Raw genomic sequence first — 14517 nt, 5'->3', positions numbered from 1 at the left:
CAAGCGTGTCGACTTAGGGTCGCATAATGTACGCAGCACCCAAACGGTGCTAAACCCTAAATAGCTTGAGAGCCCCACAGGGATGGAGAAAAACAGAGTCCTTATGTGGTAAACAGTGAGCAGTTTGTTTAGTTTTAAGCAACATATGAACCCTCACCCCCACTGAGACCCTGGCGTGTGAAAAAACAGGGTGCTTAGTTGGTAATGATGTTGCATTCGGGGGGTATGGGTCTCCTATATAGATACAGCCACGGTTCCCTTCTTGACACCCTGGCAGACTGGTGCATCCTCACATTTAAGACATTTCCAGTGAGAGCCAGATGTACTACAAGGGGGGAGCAATGGACCAGATATGTGGTAAGTACTTATTTCATTGTCAAATATATATATATATATATATATATATATATATATATATATATATACACACACACACACACACATACATTGGTATAAATTAAAAAAATTAAAAATAGAAAGCTTTAAAGATTGTACTATGTCGAGTGATTCATATTTGTTTTTATATATTTATATATATTTTTTTAATAGGTATTTATACCTCTTAGAAATAGATGACAGAGCGCATCCTATACATGGGAGTCTTGAAAAACTGGAAAAGGAGATTGCTGCACTCAGTTGTCTACCAACAACGACTACGTGCCCCAACCAGGGAGCTGGCACAGGTAGGGAAAATGACAGTATGATATAAGCTTTCTATATATTTATTATTTGACGAATCATTCAAATGATTTTATAATTCTATGCTCCCCCAGTGAAAAAAAAAAAAGTACATACGGGTGTCCAGTCTGAGAGACCTTCTACAAGGTATGTGACATCATCCATATATATATATATATATATATATATATATATATATATATATATATATATATAGACATTTGTTTTATAACATGTTTTGACCATGTATGCTTGTACAGCAGGGTGCAGATTGACCGGTCTACACCAACAAAGGACACATGGTACTATCCAGAATGTTTGACTGACGAGGAAATGCTGCAGGCGGTCTGTGACTATGAAGAAGAGAGTACTACAATAGGAGCAACATCGGCAGAGTGTGTAACCCCATTTCAACAAAACAGAGCAGGTATACCCACAGAACCCACGGTGGTGATTGTGCACCCGAGGGACACAGCTAACCCCTTATATGTAGAGTTGATAAATGAAATCAGTGAACTGCGGCGTTCCAACACCGCATTAAAAGAGATAGTAACCGATCTATGTAAGAAACAAGAGGAGGCTAGACAAACACAGGACGCCAACGGCTGTTCCATAAAACAATACCTGATAGCTCAGAATGCATCCAGTGAAGCTATCATAGCTCTACTTACAAATAAATTTTATCCAAGGTGATCTACTAGGCATGGTGTCTATAAGGGGTGGTGTCTAAATAAACAATACAGACGTGTAGTATGCCTCCCCCCAGAAAAGTTTTGAAGAGGGGCACGGGTGATATACATCGATCAGGGGATAACCATAATAATAATGATGATGGGTATAGGGTCCTGTTACAGAATACAGAGAAACAGCTTAAAAGCCTACGTGCACTGGTGGAGAGATCGCGCGTTGATGCTGCTGCTGCTGCATACCCTGCCGAAGCTTTTCATGATGTTGACAGAATTCATTATACGGAACAACATTCATCGTATCTAGATAGCGGCTATGCAGACTTGGTCAGTGTCCTAGACCCAGGGTTTAATACCACAGGCGCAAATAGCCACGTGTTGGATCATGCAGACGGCCCACTTGTGTACACAGACAATGATGCAGGGGCTGGGGGGTGTGTGTTGGCAGAAATATGTGACGACCGGCTGAATCAGATGGGGGCAAATGGAGATGTGGAGCATGAACAGGGTGTTGGGGGGCCTGCTGAGGGTCATGAGGGAGGGTCATGGGAGCAGGCCCGAACAGAAGGGGGGCATGATGATACACTAACAGGAGGAGGGGAGATAATGAGGGGGGGTGAGACCTCCTCAGGCATAGAGGGAAGGACAGTCACCATGAGAGAGATGCCTTCATTCAATGCATTTGAGCTTAGACAAGGGGTTGATTTCAGAAACGTGGATCTTACTGACCTCGAGCAAATCCCCTACATGGTCAGAGAAATAGTGGCGGGTGTAATTGATAGAGCTGTAGAGGCCTCTCCGGCTGGTAGTGTGCTGAACGTTTTGTTACGGGGACCTTCATTGGCTAGTGACATACAAGCTGTTCTACGCGTAAACGAGTCGTACAACTCTGACTTGTTTATGGAGCAAATTGCACAAGTGATACAGAGCAATGATGAGACTATAACGGATGATGAATTGGAATTAGTGATCACCGTAGCTAAAAACAGAAACGGTGGGGGTTATCTAAAATTAGCAAATGTCCCATATGATGTGATATTATCAAAGAAGGGTCGGTTTCTGCACACCCCTGACAATACTGATAATAACCTGTGCTTTTCGCTCTGTTTAGCACATTTTAATCATCCAGACATGTCCCTGCAAGATAAAGTGAGATTTGCAACTCAACTACATAGATCGTTGGGTTTTGGACCAATGCACAAGGTCTCATTCTCCGATGTAGATGCTTTCGAAAGACATCTGGGTGTGAAAATCATAATCTTCCACCATGCAGCAGCAGGTCGTAAACGACTTCAGTGTTTCCAAACCCACGATGCGCCTCATCCCCGGACAGTCTGGTTATATCTACACAATGACCATTATCACCTGATTGAAAACCAGCAAGGCTTTTTTGGGGCAAAACAAGTATGTCAGTATTGCTACCAAGCCTATGAACATCGATTATACCACAGCTGTGAACAGCTGTGTAATGTGTGTTTTACATTAGAGTGTCGTACACAGCTGGGTAAAACACAGAAATGCGGTGATTGTAAACGCATATGTAAGTCGAAATATTGTTTTGATCAGCACAAGCGGCCAGAAAGCGTCCATGCCCTCATCCCCTGTGATGCTATGAAATACTGTGAGGCATGTGGAAAAACATACAAAGCAGGACAAAAAGCGCACAAATGCGCGCCAAAAGTCTGCGTCCACTGTGGTGAGCAACAGTTGGAGAGCAATGATAAACATGAGTGTTTTATTCAGCCTCTTGAAAAGAAAGAGCCGCAAACAACCTACATATTATTTGACTTTGAGACAAGGTTTCATAACGGAAAACACGAGGCAAATTATGTATGTGCTATGGATTTAGAGGGAAAAAAGTTTTGTTTCAGTACTATGAATTGTGTGGACACCTTTGTGAAGTATTACAGAAGACCTAGATACAAAGGCTACACGTTTATCGCCCACAACGCATCCGGCTTTGACAACTATATTCTGTTGGAATATTTTGTCAAACAAAAGATCACTCCGCAAGTCACCATGAGAGGGAGTCGGGTGATACTGATGTATGACAGGTCATACCGGCAGAGATGGATTGACTCATTCAGTTTCCTTCCCATGCGATTGTCAAAAACCCCCGCTGCCCTAGGGTTCAGTGATGTCGAGAAAGGCTATTTTCCCCACAAGTTCAACACCCGGGAGCATGAGTATTATGTCGGTAAATATCCTGATCCGTCCTACTACGGCTTTGACGATATGAGTGATAGCGATAAAGCGAGATTCATGGAATGGTATAATACCGTTTCAGGAGGAACATTTGACTTCCAAAAAGAAATCGGACGCTACTGTGTTAACGATGTAGAAGTGTTGCGAAAAGCCTGCAGCATCTATCGTGAGACATTCATAGAGTGCACGGAACTTGACCCCTTCTCATTTACCACCCTAGCATCGAGCTGCATGGGGGTGTTCAAAACCCTGTTTCTCCCAAAGGACACAGTTGCTCTAACGTTTGAGGGGGCATACACTGCTCAGAATAAGACGTATTCTGATGTATCGATGCAATGGCTTGAATATGTGGCCCTCACAGAGAATATTGAGATTAAACATGCTCTCAATCACGGTGAACAGCTTTTTGAGCCGTTCTATGTGGATGGCTATAACTCTGTAACAAACACTTGCTATGAATTTGCGGGATGTTTTTTCCACGGATGTGTCAAATGCCACGTCCAGAGCGACATGAACCCTGTTACAAAAATCACCTACGGTAGGCAATACAGGGTGTTCATGGACAAAATATATTCTCTACAAAAACAACACGGGCTGCGAGTTGTAGTGATGTGGGAGTGTGAGTGGTCGTCGTTAAAACGGACGAGCGGGGCTGTACAGGCTTTTATGGTTACTTACAAAAAGCGTGAGCGTCTAGAGCCTAGAAAGGCCCTCTTTGGGGGACGTACAAACGCTATGAAGCTGTACCACAAGATCGGTGCTGATGAAAAAATCAGGTACTACGACTTCACCAGTCTTTATCCGACGGTTCAGGCTAAAAAGCAGTATCCAGTTGGACATCCTCAGGTTATCCTGAAGGATTTTGAGTCTATTGACAAGTATTTTGGACTCATAAAGTGCACAGTGCTACCGCCCAGAGGGCTGTTTCACCCGGTCCTACCTTACAGATGTCATGACAAACTCATGTTCCCATTGTGTGGCAAATGTGCTGAGGATTTGAATCAGAGTGGCGAGTGCACTCACGGAGACAGAGACAGACTGCTGGCGGGGGTCTGGGTGTCAATTGAACTGCAGAAGGCTGTGGAAAAGGGATACAGGCTTGTGTCCATTGATGAAGTTTGGCATTTCCCCAACAAAACAGACACATTGTTCAGCGGGTATGTGAAGACATTCATGAAGTGTAAACAGGAAGCGTCAGGCTACCCTGGCCATGTTAAAACCCCCGACGACAAGGAGAAATATGTCAAAGACTATTTTGAAAAGGAAGGCATTCAATTAAACCCTGACAAAATCAGGGTCAACAAAGCCATGAGAAGCTGCAACAAACTCCTCCTAAACTCTTTGTGGGGCCGTTTTAGTATGCGCAATAATATGCCTGCATGCGAGCTGATCACAGATCCGGCTCGGTTCACACAATTGATGTTTAGTGACCACTTTGATGTGCGACAATTCTGTTTTATCTCAGATGACGTGGCTTTGGTACAGTGGCGACATGCAGACGCCCGCGGTTCCCGTATAAAAGACGTAAACGTCTTTATAGGAGCCCTGACAACTGCCCATGCCAGATTGATGCTCTACGACTTGTTAGACAAACTGCAGGAGAGGGTCTTGTACTGTGACACAGACAGCATTGTCTTTACATCGAGAGGGAGCGACTGGGTGCCGCCCCTGGGGGCATATCTTGGTGACCTGACTGATGAGTTAAACAGCGGAGACATATGCGGGCTGCCTAGTGAAGACTACATCACAGAGTTTGTATCAGGAGGACCCAAATGCTATGCCTATAACACGGTACAGGGTAAAACAGCTGTCAAATGTAAAGGCGTCACATTAAACGCTAGAAACGCCTCCGTCGTCACCCCCCAGTCACTGATTGGCCTCGTACAGGCTTATGTAACCAATCACAACACACACACTTTGACCACAGTGTCTGAAACTATCAGGCGTGATAAAAAGAAGTTCCATCTTAAAAACGAGACAGTTTTTAAGCAAGTCAGAGTGGTGTACAATAAGCGGAGGGTGTTGTCTGACTATACGACCCTTCCTTATGGATACTAACAGCGATCAGGGATTTGATGCACGACTACAACACCCCTTTAGTTTGGTAGTGAGTGGGCCTTCAAACTGTGGAAAGACTTTTTTTGTCAAGGATATTATTGCAAATGCTGAGAGGGTTATTTCACATCGTATTGACAATGTCGTCTACATTTATTCATGCTGGCAGCCTTTATATGATCAACTGCTTAAAACCAGAGACATTAACTTTGTAGAGGGCTTACCAGAGTCTCTGTGCGATGATGTTTTACTACCTCCTGCCAAAAACAATCTACTCATTATAGACGATTTAATGAATGATGCCGGGAATAATATAGAAGTTCAAAATGTTTTTACCAAATATGTACATCATAGAAATCTCAGCTGTATATATTTAGTACAAAATTTATTTATTCAGGGTAAATCTAGTCGCACTATTAGTTTAAACACCAACTATCTCATTCTGTTTAAAAACCCTAGGGATAAATATCAAATCACACTACTGGCCAGACAGATGTTTCCGGGTAATACTAAATATTTTTTAGAGGCCTTTAACGATGCGACCCAACAATCATATGGCTATCTTCTCATAGATTATAAAGCGTTGACCCCCGAACATTTAAGACTCAGAACGGCTTTGCTATCGGACCAACAGGTTGTGTATATCCCCAAAAAAACAAACAGGCGTTAATAACGCTAAAATGTCATCACGCATGCAGAGGAATTTGTCATTGTTGGAGTTGATATATAAATCTACGCCTCGTGTGCGACGTGTCATTGTTAATAACGCCAGCACGGATTTTATCGACTCTCTGTGTGAGATCGCACTCAATGTATTGAGAGGTAACATTCCTTTGACCGACAAACAATTCGCCCTCTTAAAGAAGAAGAAGAAGATTATCCGGCTGGTGGCGGATAAAAAAGTTAAACGGACCAAGAAGAAAAAGACCCTCAACCAGTCGGGGGGCTTTTTATTACCGTTATTAGGGGCTGCTATTCCGTTTATAATTAGTCTTGTCAATAGGAGGGGCTAAAAATGGAGCACACCCAAAAAATGTTTCTGGTCCCCCAGCATCAGCTTGGCCTGGTAAAGCAGCAGCCTCATTATAAGCAGCAGGATCAACGAGAGTCTATAAGACAGGCGGTGCAAAATGAGCTTGATAGAGCTATGATTGACGTGTTGAATCAACCTGATACAGACATGTACGAAAAAGCCAAAAAATATTCCGTTATTTTACAAAGATACTTGGCTGTGGTGAGACAGGGAGAGCGTGAGAAGGGGGCGTTGCCTTTACCACTACCCTCCGGTGAAAGTGACACGGGCTCAAATCCTGTCGTTTCAGCAGATGACGTACCAGGAAAAGATGTGATTTTAGGCAATGTGATCAGGCACATACCTAAAAAAAGTAAAAAACATGCCGAATATATTTTGGATACTTTGAACCACGCAAAAAACGACATATCCTGGACAGACCGAGGGGAGATCGTTGTCAACAATCAAACGATCAAAGGCACCCATCTGTATGATCTGGTGAAAAGTGTCACGTCCTCGTATAATGTTTTAGACGAATCTAGACCTATCGGTTGGAAGATATTTTTAAAAACGCTAGCTGATTTAAATATCCCCCTATCCGCTATCCCCAACACGCAGGTTAGGAGGTCTATTGCTGAATATAAGGGTGGTGATGCAGTTTATGACGGGGGGTTTAATGTTTCGGGGTCATTCAAAACAAAAACTAGGACCAGCCGATCTATAGACAGCACCCCCTTTAAGACACCTAAATCCCTAAAGACCAAATTTTTTAGGAGTGATGATTCGTGGGAAGATTTTTAAGATTTGTTTGGCTATTACTGTGTGACACATGTCTTTTTTATTTTTAAGCTTGTACTGGATGCATATTATTTTTATTTTATTTTGTGTTATTATTATTTTGTTTTTAACTTTACACAAGTGTTTGTAATGCTTTTGTATTATCTGTTAGTCTGTTCTTTGTGGATGGAAAATAAAATTGGTGTTCACTGCTGAAAGTTGTCTTTATATATTTTATTCATAAAACGTCACAGGATAGTTTATCATTAGATCACACATTGTACACACGTAAAAGCATCCTCACAACACCCTGAGGGTTGGATTTTGTTAACAAAACGACAGACCATCGCATCATTATTGACTAGATTAGGTCCGTACAAAGTTAAAACTCGTGAATAAGACCAGCCTTTTTGTATATAACATAGAAAAAACACACAATGTTGGCCACAGGTTGTAGTAAAATTATTTTGAACCTGTTTCCTAGAATAAGACATAGTCGTACAGTTATAATTGAGAAAATTAACTATTTCTTTTGGAAACTGTGTATAATCAGGAGGGTTTCCAAAACTGTCAAAGAAAAAGCCATGCTTGTATTTTGTGATATAAATCGCCAACCAATGCTCCCCGGGGCTGCTGGACGGGTGCGTATTTACAATAGTCATCACCGGATACTTGCGCAAAGCCTTCATAGGCAGCTGGTCACACGCTAACACGCCCATAAAATCGACCCCCCTAACAACCCGTTTTCGAACAATACTCGTCAACTCTATGGTGTTCATGGTGTTTAAAAGTTATCCACCAAGACTTGTCGTTGGTTTGATATCTCGATAACGGAGTCAAAAACAGAATAACATATGATATTTATGGTACGAGGAAGGGCCGTTCTGAAGCGGACCTCCAGGCGCACATTCCCCGTCTTGATTAGTGACACGTTCCCCGACTGCCCGTCGTCAGGCTCCAGATTAAAACAGAACAGCGAGTAACCGTGACCAAAGTCACTCCGTGTTACAGCCAGCGATCTGTCTTTTAAATGTCGACCTGTTGTTTGAATCAGGTGGTAATATTCTCTCACGTACTGGCCGCTCTGGAAGAGTGGCTGTAGCGGTCTCGCTGGATATGCGTGGCCATCAGCGTAAATGCTTAAAAACTCAGTGTCATAGTGTTGGAAATTAAAGGGATTCCGTGTATAACTACCCGTGTATCCTTCGTTGTCAACAAACCCTAAAACAATAAACTTAGGGATCTGTCCCATGAATAGATTCTCCTGGTTGCAGACTCGGGTCCCCGCCGGAATGGAGAATGTTTTCAGCGCTACTCTGTCGATGGCATACTTGGCGTTTGTGTGTTGAAGAGCCCTGCTGTGCGCCAGTCGGACCGTCGGAGCTACGGAGACCTTTTTTACAAATACACTAGCGGCGACTATCTTGACCTTGTATTGAGCCGCTGCAGCCGTCATCAGCGAGAATTCGTCTTTTGACCGTATAAATTTCAAGGAAATATCAACGCCGTTAAGCAACAGCTTCTCTTGAAAAAACAAATCGGCATGTATTGGTACAATTAACTCCACTATACGGCTTTCAACGGTGTGTCCTCCTCGCGCGGCCAGCCCCTCGTTGTCCCCTTTAATAGACGTCTCGTCCATATGCTGCGCGGTGTCTTTACTAAACAGAGCAGTACTAAACTGCGTCTCCAGGGTGTCTTTCCCGTAATTAAGCAAACATTCGATTATGCCTCGGTATGGGTAGGTGTTTGAAGATTGTGAAATGAGCCTGTCCCCTAGCATGATATCAACCTGGGAGAATAAGGTACATCCAGGGTAATTTATGAAGCCGACATCAGCATCGGCTGCTAAATTGGACCCATCCGCATTAGTTATCTTTACACGCATATACAGAAAGGTATCGTTCAGATCCAGGTAATCTTCACCGCTGGCCGAAATATGAAACTCCAAAGGGCCTCTGTCTGTAATGGATGAGACTGGCGGGATCTCGATGAAGGAATATTTCTCTATGGACGTTTGTGTATAAGGAACAGTAAAGAGATCCAGTTCAGACTTGACACACTCCGCCGACTGATTATGGATGAGCGCCATAGTTTCTACCTCTAAAATATGTCTTTAGCCAAAATCCGGGCGCGTTTTATCTGAGAACCTCTTCGGGCTGTGCCAGATTTCTTTTTGACTCCCGCCTTGTTCCTACCATCCCTTTTACATTTTTTGGTCCCTGGCCCCGCACCGCCCCTGCCTGTGGGGGGTCTTTTCAAAGCCCTGCGGGTGTGTATTAGCATGCCGTGACCCTGCTGCTGCTCTGGTTGTTGTTGAGCCCCAGAGAACGGTCCTTTGGCTATATTTGATACAACGTCTCCGATGATGTTAGTAGCGGCTGTTTTCAAATGTGGTTTAGCCAGGCTGAACCCCCGTTTTAAAAGAGGAAGGGCCATCCTGAGCAGCCCCCGAAATATACCCCCCAAACCATTGCCATATTGTGTCTGAGATCCTATAAATCCCGGTAGTTCTCCGCCGGCTTGGTTCATATAATATGCCATATATCGGCCGTCGTCGTGTGTGTAGTGGCTATTCCTCATCTTCCACTTGTTTTCTTCTTTTCAGAAACGCTGTTTTATAGGTTTGAAATGTAGCTTCGCTATGACCTTTCCGTATAAAAAGGGTATGTATCCGTTCTGATCGTTTTTTATGGATATCTCAATATCATCAATAACGTTTTTGGAGAGAGATGTGTATTGCGGCCTGTCGTAAGTCAGAGTGGGTATGCGTCGTTGTTCGGCAGCCACATTTATACATCTTAGAAGAGGTACATGGCTGTCCCCCACTAATTGATAGTCGACAATATCGCTATATATGTAAAATGTGTAACAACCTGCATGTATATCGGCGGGATAGGGGGTGATGTGGGATCTGTCAGTAGTCGGTAGGGGAAAAGCCTCCCCATCTTTAAACCCCAATATTGTCGCGAGCCGTCCTACAAAGGTTATAGTTGAATCCTCTGTTGACCCCAGAAAGTATACGCGGTTTTTAACACTACTATAATGCATAGATACCCCCTCCAGCTGCGTGTTAGTGCTGATTCGAGCATTAAACGCTTTAACAATAGCCTGTATAGACTCATAAACCCCAATGTCCATAGTAAAGGCCGATTTAACCCTATTTTTACCATTGTACACTTTTACAACCGCATCTGTTTTCGGAAAACTGTACCACACTCTCGGATACTGGAATTCTACCAACCCCACCTCATGTGGTTCGCTCAGAACAATGGCCTTGGCTAATTTTGTCCTGTAGTTCCATATCTGATTTTTAGGATAAACCTGAGCAGACGCGTTACTAGGTAGTGTAACATAAAAACCATTCTGGGTCATCGTGCCGTGTCCTATGGTGGCCGGTTTAAGAGTGAACTCTCAAGATGCATGCATGTGTCTTTTATCAAGCATCCGTTATGTCTTTTTCTGAGACCCATGAGTTAAACTTCTCGGGCCATCCCAACCATTTCACAAAGACCTGCTTCTTGCCTCTGGAGATTTTTCTATCCATAATTTTTTCTATTTTAAACATCTTGTTTTTACCTATAATTACTTTTTGTAACTCCGGTTCGTAAAACGTACCTTTCAACAATTCCCCTGCACAATCAGTTAGTTTATAAACCGGAGGATCTCTGGCTATACACCTTGATATTGTAAAATGCTCATCGGTGAATGTTTGTTTATAACCCTTCCTAAATCCCCCGCGGAGTTTTGATATTCTCACGGTGTCGCCCTTGTTAAATTTAAAGCATACTGGCTTCTGAGGGTACAACTTGTACAGTTGGATGAAGACCGTCTTCTCATTGTCTTTATTGACTGCTGATGGCTGCATCTTTATGGACCTGTGGTGTGAGTTATTATAGGCCTCGACAAGCTCCTGTACTACATCCACATATCTTCGTGAATTAACGGATGTTAAATATCTCCACATGCGGGTTTTAAAAGTCCTGTTAAAGCGCTCCACCACGCTGGCCTTGGTCTCGTTCGATGTTGAAAAATGCGTAATTTTATACTGTGACATTAACCGCTGAAAGTGTTTGTTATAAAACTCTGTACCTTCATCTGTTTGAAGTTTCACAGGTATGCGTCCGTCACTCAGAATGTCTTTAAAGGCTTTTGTGACTGTGAGGCCCGATTTGTTAGAAAGACATCTAACCCACGCATATTTGGAAAATACATCGATACACGTCAGTAAATACCGCACAGTATCATTTTCCTCAGCATATTCACCCATATCAACTAGATCAGCCTGAAACTGTTTGTCAATGCCGCTGACCAAAACCCTATTCCTCGGGAAATGTACGGCTGCCTTGGCGTGTAATGTGTACACGTCTTGCGCTAGTAGGTATTCGTTAACACTAGATAGTGACGGCGTCACCCCGGTACATTCTCCAACCGCATTGCGAAGTTTAGACACACTGCCTAACCCTCCCGGATGGGCTGGGTCTAGATAAATCTTCTGTAGAGTCCCTTCCATGATAATACCAAAGTATAAATGCCCGACAGTTCATTCGTTACAACATATTTTATTTCTCTTGTACAACATGTGACAAGCAGATTGATAGTATAGTAGTATTTCGCCCCACTGCAAAAGCAAAAATACATTTTCAGTTATAAAAACACTCAAGAACTTCATTCATTTTCGATTTCATTTTGTTTTTGTTTTTAGCATGTTAGATTGTTTTTACGCATCAATGTCTGTCGCATCATCATCATCATCATCATCATCGGGTACCTCCCATGCTTCATACGGGTTTGATACTTCTCCCCACAACCTGCCAAGCTTTTTCAGTTGGTTCATTTTGAGTTCATCTTCCCCGATCAGTGTATCATACATTTTCTGGATACTTTCAGCCGCATTGCCTCCAGATTTCAGCTCGTCAAGAAGTACTTCCGCACCCCCCTGGATGCGGTCTGCATCGACCTGAAGGTCATTCATATCCATAAACAGGAGGATGGCTGATATGAAGTTGTCATTCCAGAGCCTTTTCATCAGCGGATCAAAGTGTAGTTCGTAGAACCAGTCACATGGATATAAACACGGATGGTTTTTCTGACTGGGATTATTTGTTTGACAGCCGTAGCAGATCTCTATATTATATTTAACCCAGACCTTGTTCAACAGATGTAGCACCCCGATTCTAAGGTATTCTAGGAACCGTGCAGTATCCTTAAACACCTCGTGAGGTTCACAGAGCTTCTTTTCTTCTTCTTTTTCTTGTGTGGCCGTCGGTCCGGGAGGCGGAGTCTGAGGCGGGGTGTGAACCATCAGAGCTGGAGGTGAAGGAGAAGTGGGCGGGGTCCATCCCCCCTGGGTCCCTGAGATTTCAGAGACTAAACAAAAAATGTTTTTCTTTTTTTATGATTCTGCATGAATTAACATCAGTGACAGAAATATATATATACATATATATATATATATATATATATATATATACACACAACATTAGCATAACCCACCTGTCATTCTTTTAGATGATTGAGGGGTGAATTATTTTCGGTCTACACATGGTAGTAGATATACCAGGTTGCACACCGCTCGGTGTATTGTCGTAAACAAGACGTTTTCTAACAGCCCCGTAAGCCTTACTGACGCTGTCTCTCTGGATAGATTTGTCAATCTGACTAAACACTTTTTGCAGAGCGGGCCAGTCACACCACTGAACAAAGAACACGAGGGGGAACCATATATTAAACTCTTCAATGGTAAGAGGGTACGGATGCTCTCTCCATCCTCGGCGGCCTCTTTGAGCTACCACATACTCTCTGTCTTCACAAACGTTTAAAAAAATGAAATCGTCAGGGCGTCTGTTGTACCGATCTGCCATGAGATGGTGTATTTTAGGCCCTGTTGTACTATACCACTGAACAGAGTATAGAGATTCTAGAAAACCTGATTGTTCAAGATCTATGCAGACAATTGATCGAAACTGCTGCCAATCTTTTACAGACATACACCCATGTCGACCCCCCACAGCAGCCTCATCATCAACTGTTTCACCAACACCCCCTCCTAGCTTGTCTTGGGCCTTGATTCTAGAAATCATAGTGACCGTGCCATCATAGTATTTAACATTATACACGTACCCATAAACACCCTCCAGCTCTAGCTCTACAGCCGGCTCTCTAGAAAGACATCCCTCACGCTTTTTCCGGCTCTGGGAAGCATCTACATCTGTATAGCATGGGCTATTTTCTGTAGACATACCTATGTCAGTCTCTGCGGCCTGCTCCATGCAATATGCAGCCTGCATTTTGCAAAGAATCCGTGTGCACAGCAATAGTAGCGGAACCAGCAACAGCAGCAACAGCAGCAGCAACAGCGGATGAGGCCAAAATGAGTGCGTTGGTGGTGGAGGTGAATAACACATCTATATATATGATGAAACCCCTCCTACAGTCCCGTGTTTCCGGTCAAAACTAACGCCCATCGCATAAAACACCCACTGATATGGCAAATTTCCAATCAAAACCAAGCACATCATCGTCAAAAATGGTTTACGTATCCATTCGTAAAATGACGCATTTCCGGGGCATGACTTCAAAATGGCGGCGGTCACATGCCCACCCCACACCCCTCCTACCCCCCAAAAGTTCAATGATGCATTTTTCCGGTCAAAATGGCGGCGGTCACATGCCCACCCCCCCACCCCTCCTACCCCCCAAAAGTTCCCTCTTGCACGCCCTCTGGCATGTGACTGAGGTCAAAGGTCACATGCACGCGCAAAAGTAGAGGCTATATACTACTGAGGTTCCTATAGAAACACGCCAGTATGAAAGTTTTCTCCATTTCTCCGCGTGAGTATCAACCCCCGTCCCCCACCCCGCTGCAACGGCAATTACTGCAATCACCGGCATTCTTCGGCCTTCGAGCGCGCTCTGGCACCGATTCACAGGCGGCCTAGAGGGTCGTCCGCGCTCCCCGACGCTCCGAGCTGCTAAACCTCGGGCCCGTCACATTTTCACAACACTCGATTTGATCTGCGTTGGAGAGGCATTGTTGACACAAGCTCGCTTCAGCGACACGCAGGCTCGCGTTTGTGATTCACGCTGTCTGCGAATGAGCTC

The 14517-nt window shown here is 43.7% G+C and overlaps 2 long non-coding RNA genes across 2 annotated transcripts; one reads left to right on the top strand and one right to left on the bottom strand.

Annotated features, from left to right (window-relative positions):
- The first annotated feature begins 575 nt into the window (after positions 1-575).
- Positions 576-6486, top strand: LOC144388229 (uncharacterized). Its single transcript, XR_013452541.1, has 3 exons — positions 576-683; positions 774-825; positions 939-6486. It is a non-coding gene; the product is annotated as an uncharacterized LOC144388229 (long non-coding RNA).
- Positions 6487-11959: 5473 nt separating this feature from the next.
- On the bottom strand, positions 11960-14024 carry LOC144388228 (uncharacterized). The gene is made up of 2 exons (XR_013452540.1): positions 12910-14024; positions 11960-12783 (listed from the first exon to the last, which is right to left on the bottom strand). It is a non-coding gene; the product is annotated as an uncharacterized LOC144388228 (long non-coding RNA).
- Positions 14025-14517: the final 493 nt, after the last annotated feature.

Source organism: Gasterosteus aculeatus, chromosome 14 (assembly GCF_964276395.1).
Source record: "Gasterosteus aculeatus chromosome 14, fGasAcu3.hap1.1, whole genome shotgun sequence".
In the NCBI taxonomy this organism is placed as follows: Eukaryota; Metazoa; Chordata; class Actinopteri; order Perciformes; family Gasterosteidae; genus Gasterosteus; species Gasterosteus aculeatus.
The sequence above is the reverse complement of the archived record's forward strand: the minus strand, read 5'-3'. Positions and strand labels throughout refer to the sequence as shown.